The sequence below is a fragment of the Arachis hypogaea genome, chromosome 10, assembly GCF_003086295.3.
Source record: "Arachis hypogaea cultivar Tifrunner chromosome 10, arahy.Tifrunner.gnm2.J5K5, whole genome shotgun sequence".
NCBI classification, from domain to species: Eukaryota; Viridiplantae; Streptophyta; class Magnoliopsida; order Fabales; family Fabaceae; genus Arachis; species Arachis hypogaea.
Window position 1 is genome coordinate 14377284 of NC_092045.1, and position 16121 is coordinate 14393404.

The following is a 16121-nucleotide window of genomic DNA, read 5'->3' on the forward strand; positions in this document are numbered from 1 at the left end:
CAGCGAATTCTGGGCTATTTCCGGCCCAGTTTCAAGCCCAGAAAACACGGATTAAAGGCTGCAAAGTGGAGGAATGAAGGAGACTTCAGATGAGGCTTTGATAATTCACAATTTTAGTTTTAGATGTAGTTTTTAGAGAGAGGGGCTCTCTCCTCTCTCTTAGGATTTAGAAATTAGGATTTTTTGAAATTAGGATTTATTTCAACTCTTCATCAGGTTCAATAATTTATGTTTCCCTTCTACTTTTATTTACTCTGATGCTCTCATTTGTATTTGATTTATGTTGCCCAATTGGCTTATGAATTTTTCATGTTAGGATTATACATTATTGAGATGTTTTCAGATTTATGATTTTAATTCAGCTTTTTACATTCTTGGCTTTGGTTAAGAAATTAGTAACTCTTGAGTTATCAAACTCAACATGATCGATAACCGCTATCTTTGCCAATTAGCTTGAACTTCTATGATCCCAATCTTTTTCTAGGAATTAACTAGGATTTGAAGATCAATCTAATTAGCCACTTGACCTTCCTTTGCACCAGCAGAGGTTAACTAAGTGGAATTAAGATTCAATTTTCATCATCATTGATAAGGATAACTAGGATAGGACTTCCAATTTCTCATACCTTGCCAAGAGTTTATTTTACAGTCAATTATTTATTTTACTTGTCATTCATCATAATTGTTCCTCATTCTTAAAACCCCTAATTTACAAACTCATAACCAATAATAAGAACATACCTCCCTGCAATTCCTTGAGAAGACGACCTGAGGTTTAAATACTTTGGTTATCAATTTATTTAGGGGTTTGTTACTTGTGAAAACCAAAACATTTGTAAGAAAGGTTGATTGTTTGGTTTAGTAACTATACTTACAACGAGAGTTTACTATACTTTCTAAACCATCAATCTTCAGTTCTTCAAAATGGCGCCGTTGCCGGGGAATTGCAAACGTGTGCCTTATTATTGGTTATTGTAAATATTTTTCAAAAAAGAAAAAAATATTTTTCTTTTACTTGTTTATTTGTTTTCTCTCTTCCCTCTTATTTCTGATATCTATTATGTATTCTCACCCCTCTCGCTTTGAGTTTGGTTCTAATTTTGTTGCAAGGAATGGAAGCTATAACAGGACTATGCATCAAGGTCTAAGCAATCAAAGATGGATGGAGCCACAAGGATCCGATCAACCCTTTAGGCAACAACATCGTCCTAGATATCATGGACAGAGACCATTTTACAATGCATGCCCAACTGATAGATTTGGTGGACCGCCTTGTAACCACCAACAAGCCCCACCCTGTGCTCAGAGACCATCCTCTCGACATAATTTTGAACACCACACTCACAAGCTTCTTTTTACCATTCGCCACCATATGATCCTTATCCGCCCCAACGCCAATCCAATTACTCCCAAGAACCACCACTCCCTTATGCACCATGTCCATATCCGTCAAGCCAAGAATCACAGGTTCGCTTTGAGGAATCAGTAAACCAGTTCAAGGCAACCCTTCATCAATTGGAGCAAGCAATAAATCAATTATCTTCCAGACGTTCAGATAATCAACAGACTCCCATGGCTTCATGTGGAGAATCTAATGAAGAACGCAGCACGAAGAAGACACTAGAGACTCCAGTGGATAGCATAGAGCATAACTTCGTATTGGAACAAGTAGAGGATGCTGTCATTGTAGAAGAAGAAGAGTTGGTTGAAGATTTAGGAGATGCTGAACCTCATAGGGAATACAGAGTCATGGAAGACCCCGTCAAAGATGTTATAACTGACGCTAAAGAAGATGTTGCACAGCCTCCAATGCAGATATCTTATGAAGAACTGGACGGAGTAACTCAAGACGCATGTTTCCTTGATGATGATAGTCACCAGTCAAGTCCTCCTAGTGATGAACTTGCACCCGCAAGTGAATTCTTTGAGACAGAAGAATCTTCCCCAAGTAAATACGAAGATGATACAGAGGTCGACTTTTCTCAACCTCCTAATTATGACTCAAGTGATGAGGAAGATATGGAAGACTTTGACCAGGACATGGCTGGAATGGAAAAGGTTTGCAAGGAAGTGGAGGAATTCACTGAAGACCACAAGGGAGTAGAGCTTGCAAAACCACTAAAAACACTGATCCCAAGGCCACTACCAACCAACACAGACTTCAAGTGGGTAAAATCCTTGACTCTTATCTTTATTTTTCCACTTGAATACGGTTTACTTGAAACAGATGGCCAGCTTAGAGTTCTCTGCGGCTTTAAGAGTAAAAGGAAAATGACTCGCATTCAGAGATGGTATGCAAGATTTAATGAGGTTTCGCACTTCAATTTGAGGTGCAAGGATTGGTGTCAAGCTCAATTGAAAGGATCTCGAAAGCTGTTGGGTCATTGCAGTGAGAATTCAGACTGCTTGCCACCCGGATGGAACAATATTGCTCAACAAGAAGACGGGTGCAAAAGCAAAGTTTGGGACCCCGGAATTCATTCTGGCAATCAACACTCTTGGGGCCTTGTTACTTGCTTTAACTTACTTGAAGGCTTTCTGCACCTAGTTTAAGATCCCGGAGGCTACTGGCATTCCAAGCACTGGTGGAGATTCCTGGATCAGTACAAGCACAAGCCACCATAACAAGGAGCTCACCAGAATGTCCAACTTAAGGACTTTAACTAAAAGTGCTAGGTGGGAGACAACCCACCATGGTATGATCGTCCCTTTTTAGTTTTAATTCTAGTATGTTTTGTTTGTTTTTGAATTTTTACTGAACCTGGAATCATGCATAGCATTCATATTAAGCATTGCACTCTGCATACTGCATAATAATAATAAAAAAATTTTACGCATGCGACGCGGCAGCGTCGCTGACGCGTCCGCATCACCAGTGCGTTATGAAGAAAAGAAAGTTGAACAGAGAGTCACGCTGGAGCGTGGCTGGAGGTGTGCCAGTGGCACAAATCGACCCACGCGACCGCGTCGCCGACGCATCCGCGTCACATGGGAATAATGGCCTCCCACGCGACCGCGTGACCCACGCGGCCGCGTGCCCTGATTTTCGACGTAAAAAGGGTGCACAATAAATTATTGTGCGAGAGTGGTGCTGGATTGGTGCTGAACGCACAATTCTACCCACGCGGACGCATGGCTCACGCATCCGCGTCATTCCCTTCTAAAGCCCACTCACGCGATCGCATGCCCCACGCGATCGCGTCACCCCGAATTTGGCAAATAAAATAATTTGAACAGAGAGTTGTGCAGGCGCGAGGCTGCACTCGCGCCAGAAGCATAACATGTGTCACGCGACCGCGTGACCGACGCGACCGCATCGATTAACTTAAAGCGCAACTCACGCGACCGCATGCCCCACGCGTCCGCTTCGCTTGCGCCACACATCTTATCCTAATTTGCCAAATATCTTATCTTTTCTTCCCCAATCCTAATTTTTCCTCCCTCCTTTCTTACTCACTTCTTTCCCTTCTCATTCTTCTTATCTTTTATTTTATTTTACTTAATTTATTTGCATATTTCATTCATTGCATTTTAATTTAGTGCATATTTTTCTTTTCCTTTCTAAATTTATTATTTTTCCTTTGGTGTTGATTTTCTTATTTAACTGTTGCATCTTTTCTGGTGTCATTTTGATGCTTAGTGACTTGTTTTACAATGTTGGGTAATGTTAATTTTCTGTCAATGTCAATCTTTTATACCTGTATTCCTTTTGCATTGGTATGAACTTACATTGTCTTTCATTACCCACTCTCTTCCCCATTGTTGTACATTTTATCCCACTGGCATGCCATGGCTTCTATTATTTTCTCACGTACATGTTGAAGCTTCCATGTAAATGAGACCCTTATCATTTGGCGTTAACCTAACCATACTTCATTTATTTTCTTATCACTATTTCTGGGTTACTTTTCTTCCCTTTTTCTTTCAGGATGGCCACCCGGAGGGGAGCCGAAAGACGTTTACATGGGGAGACAAGACAAGTCCATCTGCACAATCTTTGGAGAGAAGCATCAGTTGGAACAACCCGTCCACCTGCACATCTTAGCATGCACCGATGACGGTGCAATCTTTAAGTGTGGGGAGGTCGATACCGATCTCCATGGGTTAGCTATTTTCTTCTTTTCAACACCATTGTTTTATTTTCTTTGTTTATTCATTATTGCATTTGCATATTTGATTGCATGTTTGTTTGATTTTATGCATTTAATTACTACTTGGTTGAAGTAATATTTTCTTTTTCAAGAAATTTTTATAGTATCTCACTAATTTAAATTGAAAAAATTGTGTTAAACTTGTTTGGAAGTTTTATTTGGAACATAGGTAAAAGCTAGAACACACAACCTGTAAGATTTGAGCTTAATTGTATGGTTACATTATTTAACCATAATATTTTATTCTTGTGTGTTTTCTTCTCTATGATTGCAATCTTTGCTTTATTCCATTCTATATGTCCATTATTTAGTATATTTACATGCTTGCATATGATTGAGGCCATTGTTTAATTCTAGCTTACCATTCCCAAATTAGCCTACTTTTACATCACCCTTGTTAGCCCCCTTGAGCCTTTAAATCCCCTCTTGTTTTATAACCACATTACTAGTCTTAAGCAGAAAAACAAAATAATAATCCCAAGTTGAATCCTTGGTTAGCTTAAGATAAATATTGTGCAAAATTTAAGTGTGGGGAATTTTATGGGAACATGGGATGATAGAAAAAAAAAAGTAGGGAATTAATTTGAATAAGTTATTTGAAAATTTGGGAAGCATGCTCATATGAAATCAAAATAATTAAATTACCATGTGCATTGAAAAAAAATTTAAGTAATTGAATAAGGGGATACAAAAAAAAAATAATAATAAAAAATATATATTAGCCCAAATAAAAAAATAAAAAAAATCAATGCACATGGGACAAAATTCAAAAATAAATTTGGTGCATGAGCATGTAATACAAAAGTGGAAAAATTTGGGTAGCTAGGTAAAGAACTTTGAAATTATAGAAGGTATGTATGTTAGGTGAGATCTTAGACTAATCAAGGATTCACTTTGTTAGCTCACTTAGCCTTATATATACATCCTCACCCTTGCCTTGGCCCCATTACAACCTTGAAAAGACCTCATGATGTTTGCATTAGTACATTAAATATTTGTTGATTGGTTAGATGAAGAACAAAGTTTAGAAAGCATGATTAGAGAAGAATAGAGTGATTGACCCTAGGCACTTGAGAGATTAGAGTGATATACACTACCAGTGAGGGTTCAATACTTGATTATATGTTCCCTGCTTTCATTAGCTATCTTCTTACAAGTTTACTTGCTTTTTATTCTGTGATTTGAATTAGTGAAATTTAATTCATATTTGTCTTGAAGAACTTATTTACTTTTAACCAAGTAGGTAGAAACATTTTGCATGTAGTTACATTCATATAGATAGGTTGCATTTCATACATTCTGTCATTCATCTTCACTCCTTTATAGCTTCTCTTGAGCTTAGCATGAGGACATGCTAATGTTTAAGTGTGGGGAGGTTGATAAACCACTATTTTATGGTTTATCTTGTGCTTAATTGAGTGGATTTTATCAATCTTTCATACATTTATTCATATGATTTGCATGTTTTACAATTCCTTCCCATAATTTGTTCTATGATTGAAAACATGCTTCTTTGGCTTTTATTTTCTTTTATTTAATCCTCTCTTATTATCATTAGATGCCTTGATATGTGTGTTAAGTGATTTCAGGGATTACAGGGCAATAATGGCTTAGAGGATGGAAAGGAAGCATGCAAAAGTGGAAGGAATACAAAAAGTTGAAGAAACTGCAAAGCTGTCAGCCTAACCCTCTCGCACTAAAATGACCATAACTTGAGCTACAGAGGTCCAAATGATGCGGTTCCACTTGCGTTGGAAAGATAACGTCCGAGGCTTCGATTTGATATATAATTTACCATAGTGGCCGTACAGATAGGCGACACAAACGCGTCATCCACGCGGATGCATCGCATCTGCAAAAATCAGCGTGGCAGATTTCGCAAACAGCGAATCCTGGGCTGTTTCTGGCCCAGTTTCAAGCCCAGAAAACACGGATTAAAGGCTGCAAAGTGGAGGAATGAAGAAAAACTAAGAGAAATCCTAATTCCTAAAACCTAAGAGAGAGGAGAGAACCTCTCTCTCTAAAAACTACATCTAAATTATGAAAAGTGAATTATGAGTCATCTCCCTTCATTCCTCCACTTTGCAGCCTTTAATCTGTGTTTTCTGGGCTTGAAACTGGGCCAGAAATAGTCCAGGATTCGTTGGTTGCGAAATCTGCCACGCTGATTTTTGTCACTGCGACGCATTCGCGTGGAGTACGCGTTCGCGTCACCTATCTGTACGGACACTATAGCAAATTATATATCAAATTGAAGCTCTGGACGTTAGTTTTCCAACGCAACTAGAACCGTCTCATTTGGACCTGTGTAGCTCAAGTTATGACTGTTTGAATGCGAAGAGGTCAGGTTGACAGCTTTGGCAATACCTTCAGTTTCTTGTATTCCTTCCACTTTTGCATTCTTCCTTTCCATCCTCTAAGCCATTCATGCCCTGTAATCTCTGAAAACACTTAACACACATATCACGACATATAATGGTAATAAGGGATGATTAATTTTAGCAAATTTAAAGTCCAAAGAAGCATGTTTTCAATCATAGCACAAAATTTGGAAGGAAAAAGTAAAACCATGCAAATAGTATGAATAAGTGGGTAAAGAGTTGATAAAAACCACTCAATTGAGCACAAGATAAACCATGAAATAGAGGTTTATCAAGAGCCTCCTCATCTTGACACGAAAAAGTTTCTGAGCGATCCTTCCCTTCTCCGTGATGAATTGGGTAGTGGCCGACTTCTTTTTAGCTTTTCCTTTTTATTTGTTAGCTCACCCTTTCCTCCCTTTGTTACTTGTTTTCTTGGTTTTGTTTTTTATAAATGGTGAAATCTATTGACTCCATGAAGGCTTTTCAAAGGGCGAAGAAAGCGATTGCTGCACAGAGCTTTGCAGCGAAGACTTCTGGAGAAGGATCCTCCCAAGTTCCTCCCAAGAAGCCGACTTCGGACACTTCTGGGCTCATTCCGACTCCTCAGGTTCGAACGGTTCCTTCTGACCCAGTTCGACCATCTTCCGATGCTGCCTCCTCTCCTACTGCTGCTGGTCCTCCTCCAAAAAGAAAAAAAATGTTGGTCCTTATGACTTGGATGCCCCGGATTTCGACACTGTGGGGTTTATTGATGAACAGATTGCTCCCTATGGCCAACTTCTAATGGATGATGTGTCCATCCTTCGTCACTTGTATTCTGATGGCCCATATGGGTGCAGCCTTGTTCCGTACTGTCCAGGGTTCCCCGGTCCATGCGACTAAGGCTTTTATAGAGGATGCTAAATCGGAATTTGATAGAATCAAGAGCTTGAAGGATGAGCTTAATGTGAAGGTGGAAAAATTGGAGTTGGATGTAGAAAGAGAGAAGTCCTGAACTACTACTGCTGAGGTTGCTGCGAACCTGGCCGAGGAGACGGCGAAAAAGGATAAAGAGAGTTATACTCGCACCTATGGCGAGCTGCTGGAGGCTAGGGAGAGGATTCAGTCTGCCCAGGCTGATTATGCTGAGCTTCAAGGTCACTTAATGGGTAATGTAACTGATGCTTTTGTGAATTTGAAGGCCCAAGTCCGGGTTCTTGCCCCTGAGCTCGACTTGACTCTCTTCAGTCTGGATAATGTAGTGGATGATGGTAAGATCGTGCCTACCCCGGACGATGAAGATGAGGGACCTCCCCCTGTGCCGCCAACCAAAGCTTCTGCCGCCACGACTTCTTCAACTCCTTCAGCCGAGGTTGACCATCCTGAGTCTGATCCTGATGTTCTAATTCTAAATCGTGAGGATGGGACTATGGATGCAACCCCTTTGAAGACCATTCCTCCTTCTTCGACCCAGGATGCTGCTACTGAGGAAACTTTGGACCCCTTATGATCTCTTGCATATTTGTATAGCCCGGTTTGTGGGCTTTTGAACTCTGGCTTTTTGTAACTTTTGATGTGGTAGACTCTCTTGATTTTAGTTGCTTCTATGGAAATTTATTTTAGAAAAATAGAAACACTTATAAACTCAGGAGTTGCCTCTTTGAGTAGCCTTTGAGTCTTTAATGTTTAATTATGCTGGACATGTTCTTCTGATATGTTGATCATACTCTTTGCAACCTTTGCAAATTTTTATAGAGAGTTGGTACTTTACTGTCCGACCTCTTTTTGATCATTTGTTTTCTGTTTGTGCGAGGTGATCCTTGGGGTTAACTTATCCGAAAACTTTTTAGTGTTCCCGTAGAACCTTTTTAGTTAGTCTAAATAATTTTGATAGTCTTGTCGTGGAGTCGTGGCATTTTTGGGCAAAACTAAGTCCCTTTTAGCGCACGCTTTTGAGCTTTAGGTTGTTTTTCAACCTTCTTTGGCTTTTCTCCTTTCTTTGAGGTTGTCCGCTTTGTTTGCGCGACTTCTTCTAAGCTTTTCAGTCATGTTTCAACAATTTTTTAGATAGTGTTCCAAGGGGAACATTTTCTTTACAGTTTAGTTGGACAACATTTTAGCCTTTCCTTTGACTTTGAGCGTTTGCTTTTTAAGTAGTGTCTTTTTTCAAGACTTCGTACCTTTCAGCAAAGCATTCTTGGCTTTTCTCTGGCCGTTGCGAGATATCTTTGTCCCTTTTTAGTGATCCTTTTGTTGGTCCAACTTCTATGTTGGTCCACGCTAAGTTATTTCTAGTAATCCATTTTGTTGGTCTGACTTCTCTGTCGGTCCACGCTAGGTTATTTCTAGTAATCTATTTTGTTGGTCTGACTTCTCTGTCGGTCTATGCTAAGTTATTTCTAGTAATCCATTTTTAGTCAGGCCTCATCAGGTCAGTTTTTATGGATTATTTTTTATAACTTCTTGCATTAATCTGTTTTCTCTCTTTCACCTTGCCGATCTCTTTGAAATCGGACGATGAATTTTTGATTTCACCTTGCCGATCTCTTTGTAATTGGACAATGAATTTTTGCATTTTTATGAGCTTAGATTAATGCATCTTGGTAGGAAAATTTTGAGGGAATCTGAAAAACTTTATTGAAATAGAAAATAGGAATATAGACAAGAATATATACATATGAGTTCTTACCCTTCAAAGTCGGGTAATTTTGTAGATTTTGGCCTGGCGCCTCATTAAAAAGCCTTTTTAGGAAAAAGACTGCACCTTGAACTAAGATCTTTATTACTTTCTAACTGTAGTACCTTCTTAATTTCCAGGCGTGCCATGACCTTGGTAGCTCTCGCCCCTCGAGATCGGACACCTTGTAGTAACCCTTTCCTAGCACTTCTATAACTCGGTAAGGTCCTTTCCAGTTAGCTGCTAGCTTCCCTTCTCCTGACCGACCTGCTCCGATGTCATTTTGGATTAAGATAAGATCGTTGGTGGTGAAGCTTCGCTAGACTACCTTCTGATTGTACCTTAAAGCCATTTGACGCTTCAGTGCTTCCTCTCTGATCCGGGCTCTTTCCCGAACTTCTGGAACTAGGTCGAGCTCTTCTTTTTGAATTTGGGAGTTGGCCTCTTCATTGTAGAAGATCATTCTGGGAGATCTTTCTTCTATTTCTACTGGAATCATTGCCTACATCCCATAAGCAAGCCGAAAGGGTGATTCTCTTGTAGTGGAGTGTGGAGTTGTTCGATATGCCCATAGGACTTGTGGGAGCTCTTCACCCCAAGCTCCCTTTGCATCCTGTAGTATCTTTTTTAGCCCAGCCAGTATGACTTTGTTAGCGGCTTCTACATGTCTGTTAGCTTGTGGGTGTTCTACAGATGTGAATTGGTGCTTTATTTTCAAGTCAACTACCGAATTCCTAAAGCCTGTGTCAGTGAACTGGATGCCATTATCTGTGGTGATGGAGTAAGGGTCCCCAAACCTTGTGATAATGTTCCTATATAGAAACTTTCGACTTCTTTGGGCGGTAGCATGAGCTAAAGGCTCTGCCTCAATCCATTTTGTAAAATAGTCTATTCCTACATTGAGGAATTTGACTTGTCCTGACCCCGGTGGGAAGGGTCCAAGGAGGTCGAGCCCCCATTTTGTGAATGGCCAGGGTGACGTAACACTGATGAGCTCTTCTGGTGGAGCTATAAGGAAGTTAGCATGCTTCTGACATGGTGGGCATGTTTTAACGAACTCTGTTGCTTCTTTCTGCTAGGTTGGCCAGAAGAACCTGGCTCGGAGTACTTTTTTGGAAAGAGCTCGTGTCCCTATGTGGTTGCCACACATACCACTGTGTACTTCTACCAGAACTTCCCTTATGTTGGAAGTCAGCACGCATTTTAGGAGGGGTGTTGAGATCCCTCTCCTATATAAGATGTCATCCATCATAGTGTAGTACTGTGCTTCTCGTATTAGCCTCTTTGTCTCCTTCTTATCTGTGGGCAGTGTCTCTGACTTGAGGTAGTTGATTATGGGGGTCATCCATCCTTGATCCTAACCTAATATGGTTAGGACCATTTCTTCCTCCAAGATCGATGGGTTTTGCAGTTTTTCTTGGATGAGGCTTCTGTTATTGCCCCCTGGTTTGGTGCTGGCTAATTTTGAGAGTGCATCAGCTCGACCATTCTGTTCCCAAGATATATGTTGGACCTCATATTTCCCGAATTGTCTGAGTTGTTCTCTGGTTTTTTCCAGGTACTTTTTCATGGTGTGATCCTTAGCTTGGTAACTCCCTTCTATTTGTGAGGTGACTACTTGTGAATCGCTGAAGACGGTTAGTTTTTGTGCTCCTACTTCCCTAGCTAGCCTCAAACCAGTTAGTAGCGCCTCGTATTCAGCTTGGTTATTTGAGGCAGGAAATTCGAATTTTAATGAGAGCTCGATTTGAGTTTCCTGATCACTTTCTATAATCACACCTGCGCCACTTCCGGTTTTCTTTGAAGAACCGTCCACGTAGAGATTCCATTTTATGGGAATTCCTGGGGTGTCGGTGTACTCGGCAACGAAGTCTGCCAGATACTGTGATTTGATGGCTGTCCGAGTTTCATAGTGAAGATCAAACTCAGATAACTTAACTGCCCACTGTAGGATTCTCCTAGCTAAGTCTATTTTGTGTAGGATACCTTTTATGGGCAGGTTAGTTCGAACCTTGATAGTATGACCTGAAAGTATGAGCGGAGCCGTCAGAAAGTGAGTATGAGGGCATAGGCGAACTTTTCGATCTTTTGATAGTTTATTTCGGCCCCTTGTAGAGCCTTGCTGATGAAGTAGATGGGTTGTTGCCTGTGTTCGTCCTCTCTGATTAGTGCTGAAGCTATTGCCCCACTGCGAGGTATAATATGAGCGCTTCTCCTTCCCGTGGTCAGGTAAGTATGGTGGTTGCCCCAAGAATTTTTTGAAATCTTGGATGGCTTGCTCACACTCTGTTGTCCATTCAAACCTTTTTCCCTTTCTTAATGTTGCGTAGAAGGGGAGAGATCTTATGGCTGATCCTGCTAGAAATCTGGATAGGGCAGCCAATCTGCCGTTGAGTTGTTGGACCTCTTTTACGCAGGTCAGACTTTTTATGTTAAGTATAGCCCGGCATTTATCTGGATTCGCCTCAATTCCTCGTTGTGTGAGCATGAAGCCTAAGAATTTTCCAGTTTCTACCGCAAAGGTGCACTTTGCGGGATTAAGTCGCATACCATGCTTTCTTATGGTGTCGAACACTTTGGTGAGGTCGGATAGCAAGGATTCCTCGCTTTGTGTTTTATTAGCATGTCGTCTACATAGACTTCCATCATCTTTCCAATATGGTCGGCAAAGACTTTGTTCATCAATCTTTGGTAGGTAGCTCCTATGTTTTTTAGTCCGAATGGCATGACAATGTAGCAGTAATTTGCTTTTGGAGTTAGGAACGAGGTCTTTTCTTGGTCGGGTGGATACATCGAGATTTGGTTGTATCCTGAATAAGCGTCCATGAAGGAGAGGTATTTGTATCCAGAAGAGGCATCCACTAGAGTGTCAATATTTGGGAGCGGGTAGGGATCTTTTGGGCAGGCCTTATTGAGGTCGGTGTAATTAGTGCACATCCGCCACATTTCGTTTGACTTTTTTACCAAGACAACGTTGGCTAACGATAATGGGTATTTGACCTCCCTTATGAATACTGCCTCTAGTAAGGCTTGTACCTGCTCTTCTACAGCTTGGAACCTTTCTAGTTCGAGATTCTGGGTATACTGCCAGTTTGTGGCACAATAGTTGGGGATTTTTTCGGGCATATCTGCGGTCTTCCATGCAAAGAGGTCGGCATTGTACTTTAGGAACTGTATCAAAGGATCTTTTAAGGCTCCCTTTAAGGTTGCCCCGATATTTGTTGTCTTATCCTGGGCATCGCCGATCTGGACTTCTTCGATCTCGCCTTCAGGTTGTGGACGAAGTTCCTCGTGAGCTCGAACTCCTCTGAGTTCAATGGTGTTGATTTCCTTTCCATTGGGGTTGCCTTTAATGTTTAGACTTTGATTATAACAGTGTCACGTAATCTTCTGGTCTCCTTTTATCGTGGCGATCCCTTCTGGAGTCGGGAACTTCATGCACAGATGTGGAGTCGAGACCACTGCAGCGAGTTGCTTCAGTGTTGTCTAACCTATTAGGGCATTGTAGGCTGAGTTTACGTCGACTACGATGTAGTCTATGTTAAGTGTCCTTGATCGGGTTCCCTTTCCAAAGGTTGTGTGTAGTGAGATATATCCAAATGGTTAGATTGGAGTGTCTCCTAATCCGTTCAAGTTATTTGGATAAGCTCTGAGTTCTTTATCTTACAAACCGAGTTTATCGAAGGTGGATTTAAACAAGATATCCGCGGAGCAAATATGATAGAGATTAGCGTTGGCCAATATGATGGTGATGACCATGGGATCATCGTGCCCTGGGATGATGCTTATTGCGTCTTCTTGGGTAAAGGTGATAGTAGGGAGGTCGGATGAAATCTCTCCTTCCCCGAAATGATATACTTCTTTAAGGTGTCTTTTGCGAGATGATTTAGATATCCCTCCTCTTGCGAATCCTCCATATCATAACGACATATCTCTCAGGAGTGTGAGGTGGTCGTTCAACTCATCCGACCGCTTCGTCCCTTCTTATTTTTCTTGGTTCATCCACTTTATCGGCTAAGTATCGATCTAGTCGCTCTTCTCTTGCCAATTTCTCTATGACAATCTTTAGATGGAAGCACTCGTTAGTAGGATGTCCCTAGATTCGGTGGTATTTGCAGTACTCTATCTGACTTCCTCCTCTTTTGTTTTTGATTGGACGAGGTGGTGGGATCTTCTCAGTGTTGCATATTTCTCGATAAACATCCACAAGGGACACCCGAAGAGGGGTGTAATTGTGGTATTTTCTAGGCATCTCACTGGGTTGATCTTCTTTTTTCTTGGACTATTTATCCTTGTCCTGAGAGGGGTAGGAGAATCCAGCCTTTAAGGTTTCTCCTAGTCGTGAATTCTCCTCCATGTTAATATATTTTTTCGCCCGATCTTGTACCTCGTTTAGAGATGTTGGATGCTCTTTTGATATGGAGTGGCTAAAGGGTCCCTCTCACAATCCATGGATGAGACCCATGATGGCTACTTCTATTGGTAGACTTTATATGTCCAGACATACTTTGTTGAATCTTTCCATGTAGTCGCGAAGACTTTCCTGATTTCCTTGCTTAATCCCTAGTAGGCTTGGGGCGTGTTTAGCTTTGTCTTTTTGGATGGAGAATCTGGCTAGGAACTTCTTGGCGAGGTCATTGAAGCTTGTTATTGAACTTGGTGGCAAGCTATCGAACCACTTTATCGCTGTTTTGGTTAAAGTGGTCGAGAAAGCTTTACAACGGATTGCATCTGAGGCGTCTGTGAGATACATCCTGCTTCTGAAGTTGTTGAGATGATGGCTTAGATCTGATGTGCCATCGTATGGGGTCATGTCAGGAGCTTTGAAGTCCTTTGGGACTTTAGCTTTCATGATCTCTTTGGTGAATGGATCTTGATCTTTGTGGGAGCTATCTTCATGACTGGACCGAATGGCTTTGGCTTTAAGGTCAGCCTCGAGCTTTAGGAGTTTGTCCTCTAACTCTCTGGTCTCTTTCGGTTTCACGCTGGTGTTTGGCATCCTGTTTGAGCTGCTTGAGACGATCCTACTGCTCTCGGAGGGCATCTAAAATTTCTACATTCGGTGGGTGCTTGTCTCTATTTTTTTGAGGTGTGTCTTTTGGTGTGATGTTCGCGTTCCTATGCGGCGTTCTATTTTCTAAATCAAAATTGTGGTTGTTGTCAAGGTTGTCTACCATGATGATGGAATGACTTCCAAGTTCCCCGGCAATGGCGCTAATATTCCGAGGATTACCTGAAACTAGAGGTCGATCTCAGACGAGATCTGCTGATGGTGGTCGGAGCTGTTGTGTCTGACTTGTTGGATCTTGGTGAAGCTGCTGATCCTTGATCACCAGAGGGTGGTGGTACCTGCAAGAGACTCTGATGTTTAAGTTAGCACGTGCTTTAAGCAAGTTTTTAGTAGGATCAGAGTATGAGTTATACCTGGGTGCTTCAGTGTATTTATAGTAGTGTGGAGTGACTTTTGAGATAAGTTAGTTATGTTATCTTATCTTTGAGCGAAGTAACCTTATCTTTTTAGGCCAGCCGTCTTTGCAGTGGGCTGTGCCTCTCTACTTGGGCCTACTTTGGGCCTTTGGCTGAACTCTTTAAAGGAGAGGTCGGTGGTTGTCCAACCTTAAGAGGTCAGACGTTCTTGTCTGTAGTCAGCTCGGGTCGCATAGCTCGACCCGTGGTATGAACAATTAGCATATTCGATATTTTTGTTATCCATCTGTGAAAATATAATGTTTAGAATGGACATATCGATAGTAAAAGTAAACAGAAAGTAACATATGTTGTTACATTCTAACAATTCATTTGTTGAAGAAAAAAAAATGAAACTAAATACCGCATATAAAAATATGGTTTCACCTTACGCAATATAAACATACCTTGTTATGAGACATTTATCTTCAACTCCTAAATGTCAAACTCAATTCCAAAACTTACAATCATAAATAATAAACATACACGGTAAGTCACATGGCATATTAATTAATGCATTGATTTATCACCAAAATTAAGTGGACTTAGCTACCAACTTAATAATTTAGACGGTGAAAAATTAAGTTAACCAAAGCAGGATTTAGTATAGTTTCTGAAAAAATGGGTTCAGGATATGTTGAACAAATGCTTTGTAAGTGCACCAATGAAACAAGCACACTACTTTGCTTAGCTTTTTTTTGAAACTTAAGAGCTCAACACACTAGGTGGAGCAAACAATGTCAAACAAACATAAAAAAGAAAAGCAACTCCCAAAGAAAACCAACACCCAGCAGAAAGATAGATCCACGTGTCATCTCCGACATAGCCATCAACAACACTAGGAAGGGACACCGCTCAACTCGTCACAGCTGAGCATGGTCATGTGAATAATATCATCTACACCTTTGGTTTGATTCTGAAATATCCTCCTGTTCCTCTCCAACCAGATGTGCCAGATGATCGCACAGAAGCACCTCAGACGCTGCTTTTGAGTATCTTTTCCACGCGCCTCCTCTATCCAACTTAGAAAGTGGTCCTTCACCACCCTGGGAAAAGACCAGAGCCGGCCAAACGCAGTTACCCAAGCATTCCACAGCTGCCAAGCAAATTCACAGCCAAGGAACAAGTGGTCGACCTGCTCAACATCCTTTGAACATAAATTACAGCTCGTTTCGTCCTGGCTAATAATTCCGAACCGACTCAGTCGTTCCTTGTTATTCACCCTGCCTACCAGGACAAACCAAGCAAAGAGTTCTACTCTTGGTGGAACCAGACCTTTCCAGATGGTCTTAGTGAAGCTGTAGCTGGTCACATCCTCTGTAAGCATTCCTTCTTGTAGCACCTGCACAAAGGAGTTAGTCGAAAAAATACCAAGTCTATCAAACTTTCACACAATCCTATCTTCTCTATCATTTACTATCCGGATAGGTCATAGAGTCTCATGCAGCTGACCCAGAAGGTCCAACTCCCACTGGAATAACTCTC